This window comes from Lontra canadensis, unplaced genomic scaffold (assembly GCF_010015895.1).
Source record: "Lontra canadensis isolate GAN:19392208 unplaced genomic scaffold, GSC_riverotter_1.0 scaffold6, whole genome shotgun sequence".
NCBI classification, from domain to species: Eukaryota; Metazoa; Chordata; class Mammalia; order Carnivora; family Mustelidae; genus Lontra; species Lontra canadensis.
The window spans coordinates 20,830,708-20,854,101 of NW_022631000.1; the positions used below are offsets into that span (position 1 = coordinate 20,830,708).

The 23,394-nt window shown below is 37.9% G+C and overlaps 2 pseudogenes; both read right to left on the reverse strand.

Moving 5' to 3' along the window:
- The window catches only part of LOC116864768, a 121,595-nt pseudogene extending 120,473 nt beyond the window's left edge, over positions 1-1,122 (reverse strand).
- Positions 1,123-3,010: 1,888 nt separating this feature from the next.
- On the reverse strand, positions 3,011-3,758 carry LOC116864614 (annotated as a pseudogene).
- Positions 3,759-23,394: the final 19,636 nt, after the last annotated feature.

Genomic DNA, 23,394 nt, shown 5'->3' on the forward strand with positions numbered 1-23,394 from the left:
GAGACTCCACTTTTCATAGTTTGACTTTGTCTAGTTATAAAGAACTGTTTCATTCACTTTTTAACTACCCTATAACTACTACCTTTTAAACTACTTCATAACTACCTCAAGAGTATCCTTTATATTCATGTCAGGAAGTAGTACAGAAATTAATGTGCACAACTTTGAATACCTGAATAGACTAAATTCTTTCCTTCCAGGATTTGTCCAAGCAAAAGGCCCTCTGCTTGCCATTCAAACATCTTTTTTTACAAAAACTGTGATTATTTCTCCAGAACCGCTACAGGAAGACCCTGTTTGCCAACAGCAACTTGTCTATTTGATCATCAGGAATTGTCCGCTTGCATTCCCCTTTCAGGGAAGAAAAAAAAATTAGTAGTTAAACCTAATTCTAACATACGACTTCAGTAGTCTTCCAGTGTTTTGGAGTTCCTATGTGTTGGACTGAGGCTATATAAAGCATATGCAGACATAAAGCACTTCCAGTATAAGGCTCTGTATGGAGTACTGGGCACTATGAGGCATGAGCCTCCGATAGGTGATTAGATTTGGCCAACTAGAAAGTTGTTTCTGTAAAGGTCGAAAGACCCACAAACCAGTTGAATATTATTACCAGGCTGTCGTCCAATCCACACGTCCATGTCCTAACAGAAAGTGACCTGCCACGCTAGGCCAGAGTCATAAATTGAGAAGGGGAATAGAAGTTCAGTGAGCTGTGCAAACACACAAGCTCTGTGCTGAAACTACACCTCCCCACACTGGGCTGGGCAGAGCTGCCCACCTCGCCCGCGACCCTTCAAGCAGCGTCCCAGGCCCGGGGGCGGACTCAACACGGGCCCAAGAGGAGCAGGAGGCTGTCACTGCCGTCACCGCCACTTCCTGAGAAGGAGTCCGAGCTTGATGCTGAACGCCACCGTTTCCCACTCCAGCGCCGAAGATTTCATCGCGAATTCTTCTGGGCGATTCAGGGAAAGCCACAGTGCCAGCGTCCTCCCGCTCCAGAGAAACCGGGCCTGGTGACAGGTGCAGCCATCATCTTCCCGCCTCGCCTTTCAAACGCTGGCTTCCCAGCCTGCCCCGTAACCATAGAGTTCTCAGTGGTGAGAGTAACCTGAGAACCATAGAATCGTGGGGAAGGAGCGGTTCCACTGGTGTCTTCGACCTCCAGTTTTTAACCACATTTGGATGTCAGCGTCAGAGAAGCTGAGCGGCACCTAGATAAAGGGCTGGGGGCGGAAGGAACGATCTGTATGTATAACCGGCATTTATAATCAGCCTGGCCTAAGCACTTTCTTTTTGTCCATTTCTTGCTTGGATAGCAAGATTTGCTAACTTCATAAAATGAGTTGCCCATAATTGGTAGCTCAGAGAAGTAACTCTTCTTAACAAATTGGTATTTAAAAAATTATTTTTTAAAGATTTATTTATTTATTTATTTATTTGACAGAGAGAGATCACAAGTAGACAGAGAGGCAGGCAGAGAGAGAGAGAGAGAGAGAGAGAGAGAGAAGCAGGCTCCCTGCTGAACAGAGAGCCCGATGCGGAACTCGATTCCAGGACCCTGAGATCGTGACCTGAGCCGAGGGCAGCGGCTTAACCCACTGAGCCACCCAGGCGCCCAGAAGTAACTCTTCTTAACAAATTGGTATTTAAAAAAATTATTATAGATTATGTGTGCAAGTACGTATAGTACAAGTCTGGGAAATAGCATTTGAGAATAAATGCTGGGAAAACTTGATCTTATTTTTAAAATGTTTTGAATGGCAATACTCTAAAATTCCACAAGATGGAGATATTACTCCATGAAGGAAAAACATTTTCCTTGTTCTCTTTTACGCTAATGCCCTGCGTTCGTTCACTCAACCATTTATTGAGCACCTTCTGTATACCAGGCATCTGGGTAAATGGCAGGTAATGGTTTCTGCTCTCAAAGTGAAAGAGACTGGAGAAGGAAACAGACATTAAATTAGTAATTTTAAATTGTACTAACGTTCAGGCAGAAATGAACAGTGCTATCAAAGAAGCGGAAGGACTCCTAATTTACATTGCAGTCATGGAAGAACTTCCTGAGATGCTGTATAGCATGGAGGTCAAGGGTGAAATTCAGGAGCCAACAGTCTAGGTTTGAAGACTTAATAGCTGTATGATTTGGGGCAACTTGCATAACCCCTTTGGCTTCCTTTTTGGCATGTATATGATAGGGATAATAATAATAAACTATTTGGTTATTATGAGTACTAAATAAGTCAATGTGTGTAGAGTGCTTAGAATAGTGCCCTCCACTAATAACTACTATTCAAAGAAAGTGATATTTAAGCATCCTAATGCTTCCAATGTAAATCCAGCATTTTAAGGGAAAATAATAAACAAAACAAAACAAACTCTTACAAATCTCACACTATTTTTATTATGTGAACTATGATTGGATGAGGAAAATAATTAGAAAGGAAATGCAAGGAATAGTTTGTCATCCCAGTAAAAAGCCTAGAGAATATTTCCAAATTTTCAGTTTATTTCAAACATTCAACATGTTTCTAACTTAAAATAACACTCAGAAAAATGGAGAAAAGAAAGCTACTTTTCAAGAATTTTTTTAAATTTTGTGACATTAACAGGTATTGTAATAATTAATGCTAATACACCAGAAGTATTTCCCATCCTTTAATTGTGTCTGAGCTTGTGTCCTTGGAATTTTACTTGTGGTAATTCTTCAAGGTCTGAGTTAAAATCTTTCAGAGGAGGTGCCTGGTTGGCACAATTGGTAGAATACGTGACTCTTGATCTCCCAGTCATGAGTTTGAGCTCCATTGTGTTTACTTAAAAATTAGGGTTTACTTAAAAAATAAATAAAACAAATAAATAAAATCTTCCAGAAGAAAAATACATGGATGTATGTCTTCCAGTTACCTGGGAGACATACCAATTCTGGGCCATTTTAAACTGAATCTCTGGGATAAAGTTTGTTTTTGTTTTTGTTTTTTTTTGTTTTTTGTTTTTTTTCTAGGCAAAGAACTTTATTAATCTTGTTTCAAACTTTATTCCCAGGCTTCTTCAGCTTAATTAGCTGCAAAGAATGAATTGTGTATAAGCAAAAACTGAAAAGAGCTGCAGTGTCCAAGGGGCTTGGGCTTAAAAATATTAGAGATCTAGATTTTATCAGATCCATGAACAATATTTTTAAAAAGCAGCCATAATATAAAATAGCAGCTCCCAGTAACTTCTTCAAGTTTTATCGTCTTCAGAAGTTGACTCAATTCAGTTTGCTTCATTCTTGGAAGCTTCATCAAAATTCTCCACAAGATCTGGAACTTCATCATCCTCCTCCTCTCCAGTAGCAAGTGGTGCTTTTCCATCCACAGATTGTGTGGGCAGAGCTTCAGCCAGTCTTCTCAAACTAGTCAGACTGTCTGCACTGAGTTGGTTTAAGATACTGGGTAGCATTTCTGTCAGCTGCTTTGTCTCAGCATGGCCTGTAAGGGTGAAAGTGTTCGCTGCTAGCGATGCCTGAACTTTGGGGTTGTTAAAGTGATCACTGTTCCTTGGTTTGTGAACATATTCACTTCTTCAACACCAGAGATATTGTTTACCCCTAACTTCTTTAAGGAGATCTGAAGTTTTTTATCATCTGCTGTAGCTCTTCTATGAACCACCTTCTTCTTTCGGCGAGCAGTTCCTTTCCCACCAATGCGCACTTGTGCTTGCAGTTTGGCAAGTTTCTCCTGATTCATGATAGTTTCTTTCATCTTGTTGGAGCAGAAATGGGACCGCGCGGGGGACTAGGGTTGGCGCTCAGGGGGTCTCGGGCGAACCAGCTGAGATTAGGTGCACACAGGCGGGGACGCAAGATGGCAGCTCTGGGATAAAGTTTTTTAAAGATAGAGAAGTAGTAAAACGACACTAGACAAATTTGGACGAGCTTCCAGCCTTACCATCTCAATCTGCAGATCAGATATTTCTCTGCTTTACTTAGAGTTCGGCCCTTCTTGGGTTTTAGGTTTGTATTTTTTAGATCTTACCTCTCACCTGTTGGGAGTCCCAGACTGGTATCCCCCAGAATATATAATCCATTTAAATCCACACTAAATCACCAAGGATCAGCAGACATCACTATGGTAAACTTTTGTTTTAATGCTTCACCTACTCTTTTAGAATGTTTGATTATTTGATTGACATTTCTGTCCTACAAGGAGTTCTTTGATTCTTACCAGTTTACTTTTTTTTATTTTTACCAGTTTAGTCATGAATGTTTTAAAAAGTATTTGTTACATAACATCCAGAATGTTAAGAAAAGTGTGTCGTACTATTAGTGGTTTCTTGTTCAGCCTTGTTCAGTTTGCACAAATAATAGTGATTTTTCTATTGAAATTGCAGAGGTTATATAGAAAAATAAAATTTATTCAAACTACCTTTGTGGATTGACTTAAAACAAAGTCTAGAATCTACCACACTGAAGAAATTCTGTGCTTCTCAAATGAATGGAGGTGATTTGTAAAAAGGAAAGAACCAGAAAATACAAGATCAGAAATTGGATGCAACTGGTGCTAGTTGGAGCTAATGTGCTTAGAAAAAAAGAGATGCTAATTAAGAGGCTTTTCTGCTCAAGGTTCGGTGGTTCTAAATTGAACAAGTGCAGTGGCTGCACCTGAGAATTCCCTGGGGAGCTTTAAAACTACTCTCCTACTCCTAGATATTCTGATGTAAATTGGTCTGGGTGTAATTTGGGGAGCTGCAGACTTTAATTCGGATGGCTTCCATGAAAAAGTTGGTTGTTTTTTTTTTAAAGATTTTATTTATTTGACAGAGATCACAAGTAGGCCGAGAGGCAGGCAGAGAGAGAGGAAGGGAAGCAGGCTCCCCAGTGAGCAGGGAGCCCGATTCGGGGCTCGATCCCAGGACCCTGAGATCATTACCTGAGCTGAAGGCAGAGGCTTCAAGCCACCGAGCTACCCAGACGCCCTGGAAAGACTTCTTTTATGTTAAAGGGGACCTTACACTTACCTGTAGTTCTCAGGTTAATAAAATGGCCAATAAAGTGACTCATAGGTGTCCTTAAGTGTAATTTTTGTTATATATTATACAATATTTTGGGCGTGAATTGCCAATAAATATATTTCAGGATTCCATCTCATTCTTTCCTAAGGTGAGACCAATTTACAAAGATCACATCTATACTGCACATTTTGATGGTGTGCACAGACTTGGTTATGTCAATGGCAATCCTAAAGGACAAGGACATATAGATATTCCTCTCCTGTATATCACCTCACCGGCAAGGGCAAAGCAAGAGTGTTTCTTTTGGTTCAGCAATGTCTTGTATCTCATCATCTGCCAAACTCCAAACGTGATGGAAAATCTCTGGAGGATATGACTGGGTTTGAACCATTTTCTAAGGCAAGTGACATATTGTTGAAGTGTAGGTGTTTTAGTCAGTGCAGGCTGCTAAAACCAAATACAAAGATAACAGAAATGTTTTTCTCACAGTTCTGGATACTGGAAGTCCAGGGCCAGAATGCCAGCATGTTTGGCTTCTGATTAGAGTCCTCTTCTGGGCTTCAGAGTGCTAATTTCTAGTTGTATCCTCACATAGCTGAAAGAGAGAGAGAGCAAGTGCTCTGGGCCCTTTTCCTAAGGGCATTAACCCCATTCATGAGGTGTCTATGATCTAATATCCTCCCAAAGGCCCCCACCTCCAAATAACGGTCACATTGAAGGTTAGGCTATCAACATATGAGTTTGGAGGGGACACATTCAGTCCATAACAGAAGGCAACATGTCCCCTATTCAATGTGAAAATTACATGTCTCAGCCCAACACAGCAGGCCAGGCAGCTAAAGCTAGAGGCAGACAGGTTTGAACTCCAGAGCTACCATTTTCTAGCACTCTGACCTTAGACAAAACTTTTTATAACCTCAGTTTTCCTTTTCTAAAGTTGAATTCATAAAGATGACTCTATCATAGCTTGTGGTAAGAATTATATTATATATGTAGTGCTTAGTATCACACTTGGTATTTAATAAACATCCAATAATTGATAGATATGCTTAATCTTCCTCTGAGGTATAGTTAACAGAGAAAACCCTAGAATCAATGGGAAGTCTAGCTGTTTGAGACAAAAACAAGTTGTAATATTCAGATTTACTATTATTTTTGATGAGCAAGCTTTCTTGAATCTTGGATAGCTGAATGCTATTCCCTGTCCCTAAAGCACTTTTATCCACTTCTTCACTTGGAGAGTTTCTATTTATTCTTCAGAGCTTGACTTAAATGATGCTTCCTCAAAAAGAAGTCTTTTCTGACTCTAATAGGACCCTGGATTTTTTTTTTTTTTTAAGATTTTGACAAAACAATGGATATTTGACTGAGAGATGGAGAGAGCGCACAAGCAAGGGGAGCAGCAGGCAGAGGGAGAAGCAGGCTCTCCCAGGACCTGGAATCATGACCTGAGCCGAAGGCAAATGCTTAACCAACTGAGCCACCCAGGTGCCTCAAGGATCCTGAATTTTCTTATTACTCCGCTTACCTATGCTTGAGCATGACTCTGTAATTACCGGTCTTCCCCACTAGATGTAAGTTCCGAGGAGTCAGAGATCAAGTCTACTGTGATTGACTCTGCATATCCTGCTGGTGACAATTGAAGGCTTCTCAGGCATTCCTTTCCTAAATCTTTACTGCAGGTTTTTGAGGGAGTTAATAATCTTATCTAATTCTATCGATCACTGATGGAGAAGTGTTCAAGTCTCCAAATATAATTGTGGTTTTGTCTATTTTTCCTCTCAGGTCTATCGGTTTTTGCTTCATATATTTGTTGTCTGGTGTATACACATTTAAGATGACTAGTTCTTAGGATATTAACCTTTTTATCTTTACATAATGTCCTTCTCTGTGCTTGATGATTTGCTTTGCTCTATAATTTGTCTAATATTAAGATAGGCACTCCAACTTTCTTTTGATTAATGTTTGCATTTTATCTTTTTCAACCTTTAATTTTCAACCTACTTATATAATTACATTTGAAATTATTGTATTAAATTGTAATATACATTCATATATATAGATACAATCTTTATAACATATAATTAATTATAATTAATTACATACTTTATATAACTTCTTAATATATTATTATACAGTATGTTATAGATATATCTTATCAAAGTCAACTGGTACTGACATTTTGAGTGAACTGTAGAAGTTTTATTCCCTTTATGTTCCTTTACCTTTCCCCATTTATAATTGTTTAAATATTTCTCTATATTCATTGAGAACCACACTAAAAAGCATTATAATTTTTGCTTCAAACATCAAACAAAACTCAAGAGGAGAAAGAAATGTATTGTGCTTACCTATAAGTTTATCTCTGTGCTCCTTCTGACTTCTTGGTCTTCCGAAAGTCCTTTTTTCATTTCTTTTTTGTTTCAAGAACTTCCTTTAGCCATTCTTTTAGGGTAGGTCTGCCGGTAACAAATTCTCTTTATTTTCCTTCATCTGAATGTCTTTAATTCCCCTTCAATAATGTGTCATTTCTCTCTGACTACTTTCAGGATCAAATCTGTCTTTGGTTTTCAGAAGACTGACTATGATATGTCTTTGCATGAATTTCTTTGAGTTTAATCCATCTGAGTTTTGTTCAGCTTTTTCAACTTATAGGTTTATGGTTTTTATGTAGATTTTTGCCAAATGCTAGAAATCCTTAGTCATTAATTTTTTTCTTTTTTTTTTTTTTTTTTTTTTAGTACTTTTCAGCCTTCCTGCCAACTCTCTTCTTCTGAGACTTGAATAATACAAATGTTAGATCTTTACTGACCGGTCCCTAAGGTTCTGTTCATTTCTTCCCGGGCTATTTTTTCTTTGTTGTGGAGATTGCATAGCTTTTATTGTTTAACTTCACTGATTCTTCCTTCTGTCTTCTCCATTTTTCTCTTGGGCCTGTCCATTGAGTTTTCTTTCTTTTGGTTGTATTTTTTTTTTTTTGTTCTAAATTTTTCATTTAGTTCTTCATTATATATATATATATATATTTTTTTTTTAGTCTTCTATTTCCTGAAACTATATTTTTTTCATTTGTTTCAAGAGTATATGTAACTGCTTGTTGAAGAATTTTTATGTCAGCTGCCTCAAAATTCCTGTCAGATAATTTGACACCTAGGTCATCTCAGTGTTGGCATTTGTTGATTGTCTCACTTAGTATGAGATCTCCCTGGTTCTTGGTAAGACATGATTTTCACTTAAAACCTGGACATTTTGTTCATTGTGTTATAAGACTTAGGAGCTTTTCATTTTTTTTTTTTATTTTGTATTTGACAGAGAGAGAGAGATCACAAGTAGGCAGGGAGGCAGGCAGAGAGAGGGGGAAGCAGGCCCCCCGCTGAGCAGAGAACCCAATTCGATTTGGGGCTCGATCCCAGGACCCAGGGATCATGGCCTGAGCTGAAGGCAGAGGCTTAACCCACTGAGCCACCCAGGCACCCCAGACTCAGGAGCTTATTTAAATCTTGTATTTTAGAAGGCCTCCTCTGTCACTGCAGTGGAAGTGCAAGCCCAGGCTTTCCACTCAGCCTCCATGACACTGGGGAAGAGGCATGGAGAAGGAAGGGAAGGGACTTATTACAACTGGGTGGGAGTAGAAGATTAGGTTCCCCAGTAGGCCTCCGTTAATTCCATCCTGAATAAAGGGTGGGACAACTAATTACTGCTCCCTATGTGGCCTCCACTGACACCTATTGAGAGGGCTTGGAAGAAGGATTGCTACTATTGAGAAGTCATGAAAGTCTTCACTCTATGCTAAATCTCATCTGATACCACCCCAGCAAGGATGGGGAGGAACACCTCATTAACACTGGGTAAGATTAGAACTCCAGGATCCCCACTTGGTCTCAACTGACACTGTGTGGAAGGAGAGGTGCTTATTATACCCTACAGGAATGGAAGTCCTGGTCTATTCCCAATCTTCTGTGATGCCTCCCAGGTGCAAGGAAGCTGGGGAGGGTATACATTTTTTACTATGTGGCAGTGGAAGTCTAGGCTCTTCATTCAGCCTGTGATGGCCAGGGTAAAGGTGGGGTTGTAGTTTCTTTGTAGAGAGCATATTGTCTAATAGTCTATCTTGCTTGGCTGCCCCTTTCCTGGTCCTTCAATAGAGAGAAGGCTTTTGGGGGCCATTTTTTTGGCCTGTGCCCATTGGATTTTGGAGTTGTTGGCTTTTCTAGTGTCCAATTTTGGATATATAAAGCAGAACAAAACAAAACCAGAATTCATAATAGTGAATTTGGGGGGGACTCAGGTCCCTTAGCTGGTCTGTCTTATCTCCACCTTACAGAATCTTCTTATGATTGTTTATATGTAATATTCAGAGCTTAGATTTTAGTTAGCAGAGAGACTAGGGAAAAACATACCCATTTCATCTTCCCGGAAGTAGAAGCTTGACTACACTCTTAATGATCTTTTTACAAACAGACATGTATAGTGTGTATTGTCATTGTCTTACCCAGATCCCTTTAACTAGGTAATTTACCCAATCCCCAGTTACCTAGATAATTCACAGCTGCCCCTTTCTCTGAGGAATTGCCCTGGAGCAAACAGGAGCTGTCCAACTCTGTCCTGTACACTCCCACCCTGCTTCCTGCCAGGGCCAGAGCTGTGCCAGTGTTGCACAATTGTGCTCTAAGGTTCCCCCCATGAGAATGCAGCTAGTCTGCAGCTGAGACCACACTCAAGATATTTACATTTCCTGATTTGTCCATCTTTTCTTTTATGGTTTACACTGTTGGAATATTTGCTATCTCCCATCCCTCCTCTCACCTCCCCACAAACTTTAACTGATTTAATCATCTCTGATTCTTTTACTCTTTCCATTTTTAAAATTTGTTACTGTGATGTCAAGGTAGACAGAGCTAATTTCAACTCACTTCAGCTCTCTGAGCCTCGATGACTTCATCAGAAAAGTAGAGGTAGTATACCTGCTTCAAGCATCAGTGGAGGCTTTATAAGGACCCACACTTATAGACACTGGCACAGGATCTGGAATCTAATGAGAAGCCATAGACAGGAGCAATTTTTTATCTGCATTTCCAGAGAAGAGGTGGGTGGGGGCAGGGATGGGTAAACTAGGTGAAGGGGATTAAGAGTACACTTATCATGAGAAGCACTGAGTAATGTATAGAATTGTTAAATCATTATATTTTACATCTGAAGCAATATAGCATTGTATGTTAATTATACTGGAATTAAAAATAAATAAATAACTTTTGAAATTATACATCATTTTCTCTGTCTAAATACTACTTACAAGCCAGCCAAGAATTGTGTGCCCTCCTTTGGTCCATGGACCCTCCATCTTACCTCCTCCCCTCTTGACCTGATTCAGGTCAGAGCACATCTCACTCCTTTCAACTACACTCTCCATGTCCCTTCCTTACCTTTCTCTGCCACACCTTGGCCCCTCTTGCCATCAGACTCTATATCCCTTTCTTGCTCTCCTGTGGGAAAATGCTCAAATCTTAGGTGAGACACTCTCACAGACCAAGTATGAATTAGAAAGAAATTGGGAAGAGGGTTGAGGAGGACATGCAGAGAAATAGTGAAAGTTCTTCTTGTGGAATAAAAATCCACAGGTGGACTGAGAGATTTGGAGAGAAAGAAAGGGAGTCAGAGAACAAATTATTTTAACCAATTTCTACAAAGTATGAGCCTCTAAACAAAGAGTCAAAATAAGTAAAACATAAAATGACAGAATCAAAAAGAGAAACAAAAATATCCACCAATATACTAAGAGACTTTATTACAACTCTCTAAGAAACTGATAGATCAAACAAGCAAAACAATCAGGCTATAAAAGTTTTAAATAATACAATGAATAAGATATATATTTTTATATATATTGTATATATTCTGTTTATAATAAAATATACATATTATTATAAATAGAATATATGATATATCATGTATTATTAATAATATATTATTAATTATATATTTCATATAATAATTATTATATATAATATATAACATATAATATATTATAACACTATATATAATATATATTATAAATTATATATAATATATAAATTATAAATATAATATAATTATTATATATTATAACACTTAACACATATATAATTATATTATATATTAATATTATATATATGATATATCATATATATATAATATGTAATTCTGAATCCAAATAATAAGAAAACACCTGTTTTTTATTTAAATTCTAGTTAACATATTATGTAATATTAGTTTAAGGAACAGAATTTAGTGACTCACCATTTACATATAACACCCAGTGCTCATCACAACAAGTGCCTTCCTTAATGCCCATCACCCATTTAACCCATCCCACAGCCACCTCCCTCCATCAACCCTCAGTTTGTTCTCTATAGTTAAAAGTCTGTTTCATGACTTGCCTCTGTTTTTTCCCCTATGTTCATCTGTTTTGTTTCTTAAGATCCACATATGAATGAAATCATATGGTACTTGTCTTTCTCTGACTTATTTCACTTAAGGTGATACACCCTAGCTCCATCCATGTCCTTGCAAATGGCAAGACTTTGTTATTTTTTATGGCTGAGTAATATTCCAGTGTGTATGGTGTGTGTGCGTGTGTGTGTGTATCACAACTTTTTTATCCATTCATTAGTTGATGGGCATTTGGGCTCTTTGCATAATTTGGCTATTGTTGATAATGCTGCTATAAACATTGGGTTGCATGTGTCTCTTCAAATTAGTATTTTTTATCCTTTGGGTACACTTTGATTTCAAACATGCATGTAACAATGTAAATTTATAATAATTGTCTATAAACTAAGGCAAAAAGTAAGCTCATTAAGTACCAAGGAAAACATATCACACTGACCTTGCTCCCCGAGTGTAATGCTATAAAATAAGAAGTAAAGGGGGGGAAATCTTTTCTTTCTCCTCCCAAAGAAACTAATATACTTGGAAAGTAAAGCCATACTTCTTTAAGTCATTGGTTAAAGAAAAAGCCACAGTGGAAAATACAAGACACTTATATTTAGAACATTGATCTATACTATAAGCAGAATGTGTGGAATGAGGCTAAAGTGATACCCAAGCTAAAGATTTAGCCTTAAACATATATCATAGAAAAGAAGGAAGGTTCTAAATCTAGATGACCAACCTAAGATTTGGAGAAAGAACAGCAAAATAAGCTCAAAGAAATGATTAGAAGTCATGGTAGAGATAAGGAGAAATTGATAACGCAAAAAAAAAAAAAAGAAAAGAAAGAAAGAAAAAAACAACAGACATCATCAACCTATCTTCAAAAATAATAATAAAGTAAACAAGATTTTCAAGGGAAAAAAAAGAATAGAAAGAAAAGAAACAATTAAAAGGGAGAATACTTAGAGAGTTTATTAGTAATATATATTTTTTTCTATTTAAGGAAAAAGAAGTTACATTTCAGAGAAGTTCTGGAACTTGCTCAAGTAAGCATCTTTGAATTCAAACACTGGGCATAGTTTCATGAGACCATTTGGGATAAAGTTGTAAACTTGTTTGAACTTAGAATCCTGAGGTTTTCTCTAAACAATATGCAAATTTAAATAAGAGAATGAAGGGGCACCTGGGTGGCTCAATAATAAATAAATAAATAAATATAATCTTTAAAAAAATAAGAGAATGAAGCTGGTATTATCTGAAAGATTTTTGGAGGTGGGGCAGTAACCTTGAATAAAAATGCTTACACATAACTCCTGGGGACTTCGTGTGGGCTAGATTCTGTCCTTTGTACTTCACTACTCTAAGTCCTACCTTGTTTGTCTTCTTCCATTCCAGCTCTCCACTAGAACATTAGTTCCAAAAGGACAAAGTCTTATGTATTTTGTTCACTGATGTACTCCCATTGCCTAGAACAGAGTTTAGCAAGTAACAGGTGCTCTATAAATATTTGTTCAATGAGTGAATGTAGATTGTTCTGAAGCAGTTATTATCCTAGTTTTATTTGAGCCTTAACTAGTTGACATGACTTGTTCAGAATCACTCAACAAGGAGGTGATTGGATCTACTGGAGTCCAGAGATTTTAACTACTATATTCTTCTGCCTCTCTTTGTATATAGAAAGCATTTGGAGAGGCAGTGGGAGAGGCTAAGACCCTCGGTGTGTACAGGGGCATTGCAGAGGACAAAGTTAGAGATTTTTAGGGCCAGTGATAAAGGGCTTAAATCTTTAGTTGAGACATACAAGAATGAAACTGACTCAACATTATATACAAAGATCTTAGCCTTTATGCCTTTTTGGGTATTATGGTGTCTTCCATTCTGGATCTAAAAAACTGCCTATTTAGCCATCCCTGTTCACCATTCCACACTTGTCTCCATCCAGCAAAGAAAATCACTCCCTTACCACAACCAGTGACCTAGTCTTCACAACACCACAACTCATGTTCAGGAACCTCAACCCATTCCATTCCCAAAAATCTTAGTGAGACATACCAACGACCCAATGGCTCTTCCATCTCATCTTTCCTTTGCTCAAGAACCCACGATGGTTCCAGGATTTCAAGACTGACACTTCTGAACATCTCCATTCCTATTTATATTATTTCCCCAAAAAAATATATATATTGGCAGGCCTGTAATGAATGCTAGGCATAAGAAGATGAACAAGACATTATCCCTGCTTTATGGACAATGTTAGTTTGTATGTTGAGAGGAAAGAAAGAGAGGAGGACAAATCTGAGGTTGGAAGAGACATTCACCCCCCCAAGCATTTTTTCGTTTTGTTTTTTAAAGATTTTATTTATTTATTTAACAGAGAGAGAGAGAGAGAGAGATCACAAGTAGGCAGAGAGGCATGCAGAGAGAGGGGGGGGAAGCAGGCTCCCCGCTGAGCAGAGAGCCCAACATGGGGCTCGATCCCAGGACCCTGAGATCATGACCTGAGCCGAAGGCCGATGCTTAACCCCCTGAGCCACCCAGGCACCCCCATGCATTTTTATATAAAAGCTATTGCTCAGTGGTACATATTTTGATCCCTGCATCTCCTCAATATGACTCATGGTGATCCAAAGTAATTTCATGGTGATTCCATAATGATTTATGTTGATGGTCCACGCTAACCCATTACTGGTGGTTGTGTGGTGATTCATTGGGATCTATGATGATTCATTTTTATCTCACTGATGATGTTCCATGACAGCAATGAAAATGTCACCTTCTACCATTGCATTTTATTCTGGGACAAGAGTAATTTTTAGATTCATGATATCAGCTACATGATGTCATGGTAAAAAGATAATGCGTTGTGCCTATTTTCAGTAAGATGAGTAATTCTCATTCTTAATTCTGTTTGCTCTGGGTGGTAGAGATGGAGATGATATGTACAGATGGTATGTACCTCTTTTGCCTTAGGGGGTTAGAGAGTGAAAAGTTGGGGCTAGACTGATGAGCAATTAACTTCAAAATAAAGCAAAATTTCTCATATTTGATATTAAAATGAACAAAATGGCCTATAAAATTTAATAGGAACTATGATCCAAATATTGTAGGAAAACAAAAACACACAGACACACTCTACAGACATAAGTCATTTAGAAAAAATAAATGTTTTGTGTTTGGAAAGAGGTATATACACACAGACACACATAAACAAAACAGTTGTTTTCCATTATGCACCAAGAAAGGAAAGTTTAGGGTCATATATACGAGTGCCTATAACAAACCCATCAGGAAAGGCTTCTGTGATGAGGTATTTGAACTGAAAACTGAAAGGTTAGTATAAATTCATTAGAAGATATTGGAGGAGAAAAGAACATTCCAGTGTGAGCAAAGTCTCTTGTTTTAAAGGGACCTTGAAGAATTCTAGAAAACTTAAGCAAGGTCAACATGTTGGATAGTGGTGGGAGAAATTGGCGAAAGATAACATGAGAAGTAGAAAAGGGCCAGATCATGCACAGCTTTAAAAGCCCTGGGGTTTGGACACTGGAAAACTACTATAGAGTGGAAGAAAAACACATTTCAGTTTATGTTTTTAAAAGATGGCCCTGGGTCTTATGTGGGGGAAAAAAGAAAGGAATGCAAAGGAGCAAAAGCAGAAGGAAGGAAATGTATAACTACTGGCTTCCTCCCTTTAAGAAATATTGTTGATTTTTGGTAACAGTGAAAACTTGGTAACATGAAAATTATGCATCTATGTAGTGCATCTATACTGAAGGCAGATTGCTTATGGAGTCAAGGTAGGCTGTAAGAAAAAGAGAGAGGTTGAGAATAATTTTTTTTAAGATTTTATTTATTTATTTGACAGACAGAGATCACAAGTAGGCAGAGAGGCAGTCAGAGAGAGGAGAAGAAGGCTCCCCGCTGAGCAGAGAGCCCAATGCGGGGCCTGATCCCAAGACCCCCGGATCATGACTCGAGCCGAAAGTAGAGGCTTCAACCCACTTAGCCACCCAGGCGCCCCGGTTGAGAATAATTTTTTTAAAAAATCTGAAGCCCTTTAGCATAATTCAGCTGACCACGCCATTTTGATCTTACCATGTCTGCCACACTGTTACATTTTTTTTTAGGATTTTTATTTATTTATTTGTCATGGAGAGAGAGAGCGCGCGCACAAGCATGCAAGCAGGCAGAGACAGAGAGAAGCAGGCTCCCACTGAGCGGAGGGCCGGATGTGGGACTCAATCCCAGGACACTGGGATCATGACCTGAGCCGAAGGCAGTGGCTTAACCGTCTGAGCTACCCAGGAGTCCCATTGTTACATTTATTTGTTTGTTTGTTTGTTTGTTTGTTTATTTGCCAGAGGTAGAGAGGGGCAAAGGGAGAGGGAGAGAGAAATTTAAGCAGAGATTCTGCACTGAGTGCAAGCCCAAATTAGGCTCGATCTCAAGACCCTGATATCACGACCAGAGCCAAAACCAAGAATCAGATGTTTAACCAACTGAGCTACCCAGGTGCCCCTGAGCTGTTACATTTTACATTAATTTGCTTACATTTAAACACTTCCATGCCTATAAAGGCCAGAAAAATAGTATAAATGAGTAAAATGCAATGAGTGGGGACCATGAAAACTCCTTATACTTTTCTTCCTTGGATATTGCAACCAACTGTTGACCCATAATAGCTATTCACATCTTCTGGTACAGTAAAAAATACTCCGAAATTTTACCTAGGCCCACTGTCATCCAAAACACAGACTGTTGACTATAGTGTGATTAAGAGGGCAGAATGGTATGAACGAAACAGAATGAGAGATGTACTCCACATATTAGACTTTTTTGTGGGATATGGTAAAGACTGTTCCTACCTCTGCTTCTCAGGGTGGGTTTGAAGTCACTGCGGGTCAGTTGGGAAGGAAACCTGGATGTGATACAGGGAAAAATCGAGGATAAACTGGAACTTGCCAAGACACAATGGAGCCCATAAGTCCAAACAAAAAATCCCATCTGTCTCTTACTGCCTCCTCCTCTTGATGGGAAAACTAGCAAAAAAAAAAAAAAAAAAACACACACCAACACACAAAAAAAACTATACCCATTTTAATCCACCATTTAGACTGTATTTCTTTTCATTCCTTGCAGTTAAGTACGGCATGTGACTCAGTAATGACCAATGAGCACTTTGATGTTCATAATGCATCTACACGAGGATTTTTTTCCCCTATCTTTTCTTGGGGTTTCTTAGGCTTCCAGAATCTAAGTACAGAATCGATTCTGGAAAATTATTAGATACTGTATTTAAAATACTGCTCAATTATACTTTGTCTCTCTCCTTCAGCTCTTCATCTAGAAGTATATTATACGGGGCACCTGGATGGCTCAGTTGGTTAAGCCTCGGCCTTCAGCTCAGGTCATGATCTCAGGGTCCTGGGATTGAGCCCCGAATCGGGCTCTCTGCTCAGTGGGAAGCCTGCTTCCCCCTCTCTCTCTGCCTGCCTCTCTGCCTACTTGTGATCTCTCAAATAAATAAACAAAATCTTAAAAAAAAAAGAGAGAGAGAGAGAGAAAGCAGTATATTATATTTTCCCACTCTGTTCTCCCTGTCTCTTAATATCTCCTCCCTCCCTCTTCTGGAAAAAGGATATTTCCAGCAGCTGGGATGATACAATAGGGTCTTGGAATTTTCTCTTTCCATAAACTATCTTGTGTCCTTTAAGAAAAATTTTTAGTAAACTGTTCGGACTTGAAAATCTTGAGTTACTTAGTTATTCAGGGTCATCTTTTAAACACTGATTTAAGGTTTTCCTAAAGTATTTTGTTGTCCTCTAAATTTTGGTTGATGGAAGCCCATCCATCTTTTTCATAAATGAGAGAAAGGAAAAAGATTACATTAATCTCTGCAGTTATTCAACAAATTGTTTGCTTTCTAAGTTACCTTCTCAAAGAGGTCTTCCTTTACTACCCTTTCTAAATTTCGTCCACTGGCTCAGCAATCTATTTTCCCTTCCTCTGCTTTACTCCCTTCATAACACCTATAACTCTCTGAAATTGTTACCTGAAACTGGATTGGCAAACAAAGCACAGGAAAAGGAAGGATTTTACTTGCAACAAGTAAGGAAGAACACTGGGGATATTGCCCAAAGCAGTGTGTCTCTTTAAACAACAGAATTGGGGAAGGTTTTGTTGTTGTTGTTGTTGTTGTTGTTTTCACCATCTTTATAAGAATATTTATTATTGTTTAATTTAAATTCAAGTAACATATATTATTAGTTTCAGGGGTAGAGTTCAGTGATTCATGATATAACACCCAGTGCTCATTACATCAAGTGACCTCCTTAATACCCATCACCCAGTTACCACATCCCCCAACCCAACTCTCCTCCAGCAACCCTGTTTCCTATAGTGAAGTGTCTCTTATGGTTTCCCTCTCTGATTTCATCTTACTTTATTTTTCCTCCCTTCTTCTATGATCCTCTGTTTTGTTTTGTTTGCCACGTATGAATGAAATCATATGATAGTTCTCTTTCTCTGATTCAGTTATTTCACTAAGCATAATACCCTCTAGTTCCATCCATGTCATTGCAAATGGTAAGATTTCAGAGTTTTTGTGATGGCTGATTTAATATCCCATTGTATACACACCACATCTTTTTTATCTATTCATCTGTCAATGGACCTCTCAGCTCTTTCCACAGTTTGGCTATAGTGGACATTGTTGCTATAAACATTGGGGTACAGGTGTCCTTTGGATCACTATGTTTGTATCCTTTGGATAAATACCTAGTACTGCAATTGCTGGGTTGTGGGGTAGCCCTATTTTTAGCTTTTTGAGGAAACTACATACTGTTTTCCAGAGTGATACTAGCTTGCACTGTATACCACTTTCCAGTGTATACCAGCTTGCATTCCCACCAACAGAGTATGGGGATTCCCCTTTATCTACCTCCTCACAATATTTTTTGTCTCCTGACTTGTTAATTTTAGCCATTCTGACTGGTGTGAGGTGGTATCTCATTGTGGTTTTGATTTGCATTCCCTGATGACAAGTGATTTGGGGCATTTTTTTTTTCCTGTTGGCCTTTTCTGTATGTCTTTTCTGGAGAAATATCTGTTCGTGTCTTCTGCCCATTTCTTGACAGGATTATTTGTTTTTATTTTGTTGAGTTTGATAAGTTCTGTATAGATCTTGGATACTAGCCCTTTATTTGATAATACACTTGCAAATATCTTCTCCCATTCTATAGGTTGTTTTGGTTTTGTCCTGTGCTTCCTTTGCTGTGCAAAAGCTTTTTATCTTGATGAAGTCTAGAATTGGGGAAGTTCTAAGCTAAAGGTGCATGCACATTCATGAAGGGCTTGGCAAAGAAGAGGTCAGTATAGAATTGGGGCAAAAGTTGACCAGAGTTAGGGTCCTAGTTGATTGAAGTCACAAGAGCCCGCAAGAGTCAGCATCATCAATTCTTAGTCTGCACATAGTCCCGTGTTTGAGTGCTCAAAGGGATTAAAATCCTGCAGAAACAAAAACAACCCAAGAATGTGTGTTAAATTGATCTTTAGGTTTGTTTTTTTAAATTGCACTTAGTTAACATACAGTGCAATATTGGCTTCTAGAGTAGAATTCAGTGATTTATCACTTAAAATACCCAGTGCTCATCACAAGTGTTTTCCTTAATACTCATCATTCATTAGCCCATCCCCCAACCACCTCCCTCCATCAATTCTCAGTTTATTCTCTATTGTTCAGAGTCTCTTACAGCTTGTTTTCCTCCTTTTTCTCTTTTTCCCCTTCCATATATTTATTTGCTTTTTCTTAAATTCCACATAGGAGTGAAATCAAATGGTATTGTTTTTCTGACTTTTTCACACTCTAGCTCCATCCATGTCATTGCAAATGGCAAAATTTCATTTTTTTAAGGCTGAGTAATATTCCATTGCAAATACATACCACCTCCTCTTTATCCATTCATCAGTCGAGGGACACTTGGGCTCTATCTTTACTTTTGAAACAGCACTATGCGTTTTATCATCAATTTACTATCTCTGATATGGTTAGGCTATTTCTCAGACTAATCAACTCAAACTAACTTAGTTTTTACATTCCTCTTGTTCCCTTAAATCCTTAACTACTGAGTTTTTTGCACTTCTTCGCAATTCTAACACCTCCTAGGAATTCGGCAGGAAGTGTGCTTGGGCAAGGAGAGCCTAGGGCACAGATTATGAAAATAGCTGGAGGACTAAAATGACTTCTCCAATCCCCAAATCTTTGTCTTGTCTTTCTTTTTCCTGAGACCCCCTAACTCTTTCTGCTTAAAAATATATTTTTTTTACATTTTTATAGAATAATCTCCTTACCAGAATGTAAGCTTCATGAGGGCAGAAACTAAGCCATCTTCTCTGTTTACTTCCAGCATTTTGTACAATGTGTGACTCATAGTAGACACTCAAAATATTTGTGGATTAGATGAATGGCAACTATGTCAAGCATTTTTCTGCATTCTTAAATATATTAATGAAAGAAAGACATGGTCTCCTCTCTTTCAGATCTTAATTCATCTCTCCCTCTTCTCTGAAATTTTTTAGTTATTTGCTTTGGAAAATAGAGGTTTAATCTCAGGAAGCCTTTATTGAATGTGCTATGTTCTCGGAGAGATAAATATTAACTGCTCATAGAAGGGACATCAATTGTGAGCATTTGAGAAGGATTCTTAAACTTTGAATCTCCTGGAGTTTGATATGTGGGTCCTACTCTCCTCAGTCCAATTTTCCTTTTTCTTCCTCCTGGCATGAGGAAGGGAATTACTATGAAGACCTTTAAGAAGGATCAAGTGAGAATGGACAATCAATCAATTAATAACAGCAGTTATTTATTATTTTATCTGTCTCCTTCCAGACCTACTGTCTTCTTGGGGCATCGAGTGCTCCTCTGAGATAGCCACTACTTTAATTATTCTGTTTGTTTGGTGACATTGATTGCTTTTTTTAAAAAGATTTGTTATGGGGGCACCTGGGTGGCTCAGTGGGTTAAGCCTCTGCCTTCAGCTCAGGTCATGATCTCAGGGTCCTAAGATCGAGTCCCACATTGGGCTCTCTGCTCTGCAGGGAGCCTGCTTCCTCCTCTCTCTCTCTCTGCTTGCCTCTCTGCCCACTTGTGATCTCTCTCTGTCAAACAAATAAATAAAATCTTTAAAAAAAAAAAGTTTGTTATTTAAATTCATTTTAATTAACATATACTGTATTATCAGTTTCAGAGTTAGTATTCAGTGATTAAAGTTGCATACAACTTTAACCTCAGCCTGCTTCCTCCACTCTCTCTCTCTGCCTGCCTCTCTGCCTACTTGTAATCTCTCTGTGTCAAATAAATAAAGAAAACCTTAAAAAAAAGAGTTTGTTATTTAAATTCATTTTAATTAACATATACTGTATTATCAGTTTCAGAGTTAGTATTCAGTGATTAAAGTTGCATACAACTTTAACCTCAGAACCATTCTGAGAGGTAAGCAACTTGCCCCGTGGAGCCTAGATGTGTACATTCTGGCCCTTTTCTACATTTTCACTCTCCTTTTCCTTCTTTATCTGCAGCCCCTGCCCCAAACTTACTAATCTTGGGTAATTTTGATTCCTGGAGGAAATGCCAAAATTCTTTTTTACATCTTTGCCTTCCATTATTTCTCTATGTTTGAACAAGGACCCTGTCAAGTAAGACTTAGGGAGGAGTCTTAGATCTCTGCCCAGACCAAGAAGAGAAAGAGCAGGAATAAAGCCTTCTTGGGATTGAGGAAGAATGAACCATTCAGATTTTCCAAAACAGGACCTACTCAGGGGATAAGGCTGTATCCCTAGGGTACCAGACAATTTCGCACCCTCTCAACACTTGCTTTGTGCTTCCACCCCTGCCAACCATTTTCTTCTTGCTAACTTCTGAAACTGAGAATTTTTGCCATGATTCTGTAGGGCATCAGCAACCAGCACATTCTTTTCCCCTCAGTGCTGTAGCACAACCCTAAAGTCCTACTTCTACAGAGATTGGCCTCTGTCTGCAGTGGAAACATCTGCATTTTGCCCACCTGGCCAAGAAAGGGGAGCAGAGCAAAGGAAGGAGGAGCTGCCTGAGGGCAGAGCTTGGATGGTCCCTGCTCCGGGTCCACTCAAGGCAAAACCCAGAGAGAGCCAAGCAGACTGGAAATGGGAGAGAGGTAGAAAAATAAGAGAAATTTTGAGTGTGGTGTTTGGATAAATTGTGAGATCTCTCTGTACTGTGTTCTTTTTAGAACATCTGTCAGTTATTGTCCCATTTCCTAAATCTTTTCCTTCCTATTGTCCATTGTTTCATTTTTGTGCTTTACTTAGGGTACATTTCTTTTGTCATATGGTGAGTTTCCATCTTCTTTCTTCATTAGGATGCAGAGTATGAATCTTTTCTTTTGTTTCTAGATCTATAGTTAGGCTAAGACCTGTGCTCTCTGGCCTAGCTGATGGGAGGGGTGAGAAGGGTCAGGTCAATAATACTATATTACATATTTTTAAAGTTGCTATGAGAGTAAATCTTAAAGTTGTCACACGAACAAAAGTGTAACTATTTATGGTGATAGATATTAACTAGATTTAATATGCAATATGTATAAATATCAAATCATTATTTTGTAAACCTGAAGCTAATAATGTTATAGGTCAATTATAACTCAATAAATAAATAAATAAATTAGGGAAGGAATTGATGATAGATGGGTGAATAAAAGAGTAAGTGGATGAATGAATAAGACTTCAGTCCATTAAAGGAAGATGCTGGCGGGGTGGGAGGGTAAAGCACCACAGAGAAAACAAATTAAGGGTCAATAAAAACATCAGCCAGAGTGATAAAATATATATATCAAGCTTTTGGCATTGTGGCTAAACAAGCTGCAATTCAGAAAGTTAAGGAAAATAACAACAGTTGAAAAAATATGAAGAACAGAATGAAGTCTAATATAAATCTAATGAAAATTCCCAAAGAGGCTGGTAGAGATAGTACAAGAAAGACAATATGCAAAGAGATCATTGAAAAAAAGGGACTATGCAAAGAGATAATGGCTCAGAACTGTCCATACTTGAAGAAATTCAATGTGTTTAGATTGAAAACTTATAGCAAGACATGGACAATATAAATAAAAACAAATCTTACCTAGTCACTGAGAGGTAAACACATAGACTATGGACAAAGCACAAATCTTTTTAAAGCAACTAAAGAGTAGAGAAAGATCACCTATAAAGGAATAAAAATCTGACTGCCAGTAGACTTCTCAGATAAATGAGTTTAAACTCACCTAACTTATTATGCAGGATTGACATTGATATTTTCAGGCCAAGAACATTTGAAAATGTTTACAATTAATAGACCACCACTAAAAAACTTACTAATGACTGTACTTCAGGAAGAATAAAACTGTCCAAAAGAACAAAGGAGGATGAAAGAAGCAATGGTGACCAAAGAACATGATAAACATGTGGGTAAATCTAAATAAATATTTATGACAAAAAATAACAATGACTATTTTGGGGGGAATAAAGCAAATTTGACCAAAAATAGCAGACAAAAATAACATGAAAGACTGAAGGCATAGGATTCACTGTCAAGAATCGAAAGAGCATTATATTTGTGAGCAGTACAGAGAAATGGATTAATTTTGAATTTTTAAAATTAAGTATGTATGTGAAAGAATTAATGGTTACTTTAAATGTTGCATGTAATTACATACCATTGTAAGAAGGGGGAGGGAAGAAAGTGTAACCATGTCAACAGAAGGCAGGAAAAATGAAAAAACAAAAACAAAAAAACACAAAGGTAAGGAAGTAGAAACCAGTCCGAACATATTACTCATCATGATCCTATCAAACACAAGCAGATTTAGTCCACATTAAAGTTCTCAGATTCAGACTGTGTATTAAAGAGATATAAGTATCCCTTTAAACAAGGAAACAAGGAAGTATAAAAGTAAAGAGATGGTAGTATTAAAAGAACCC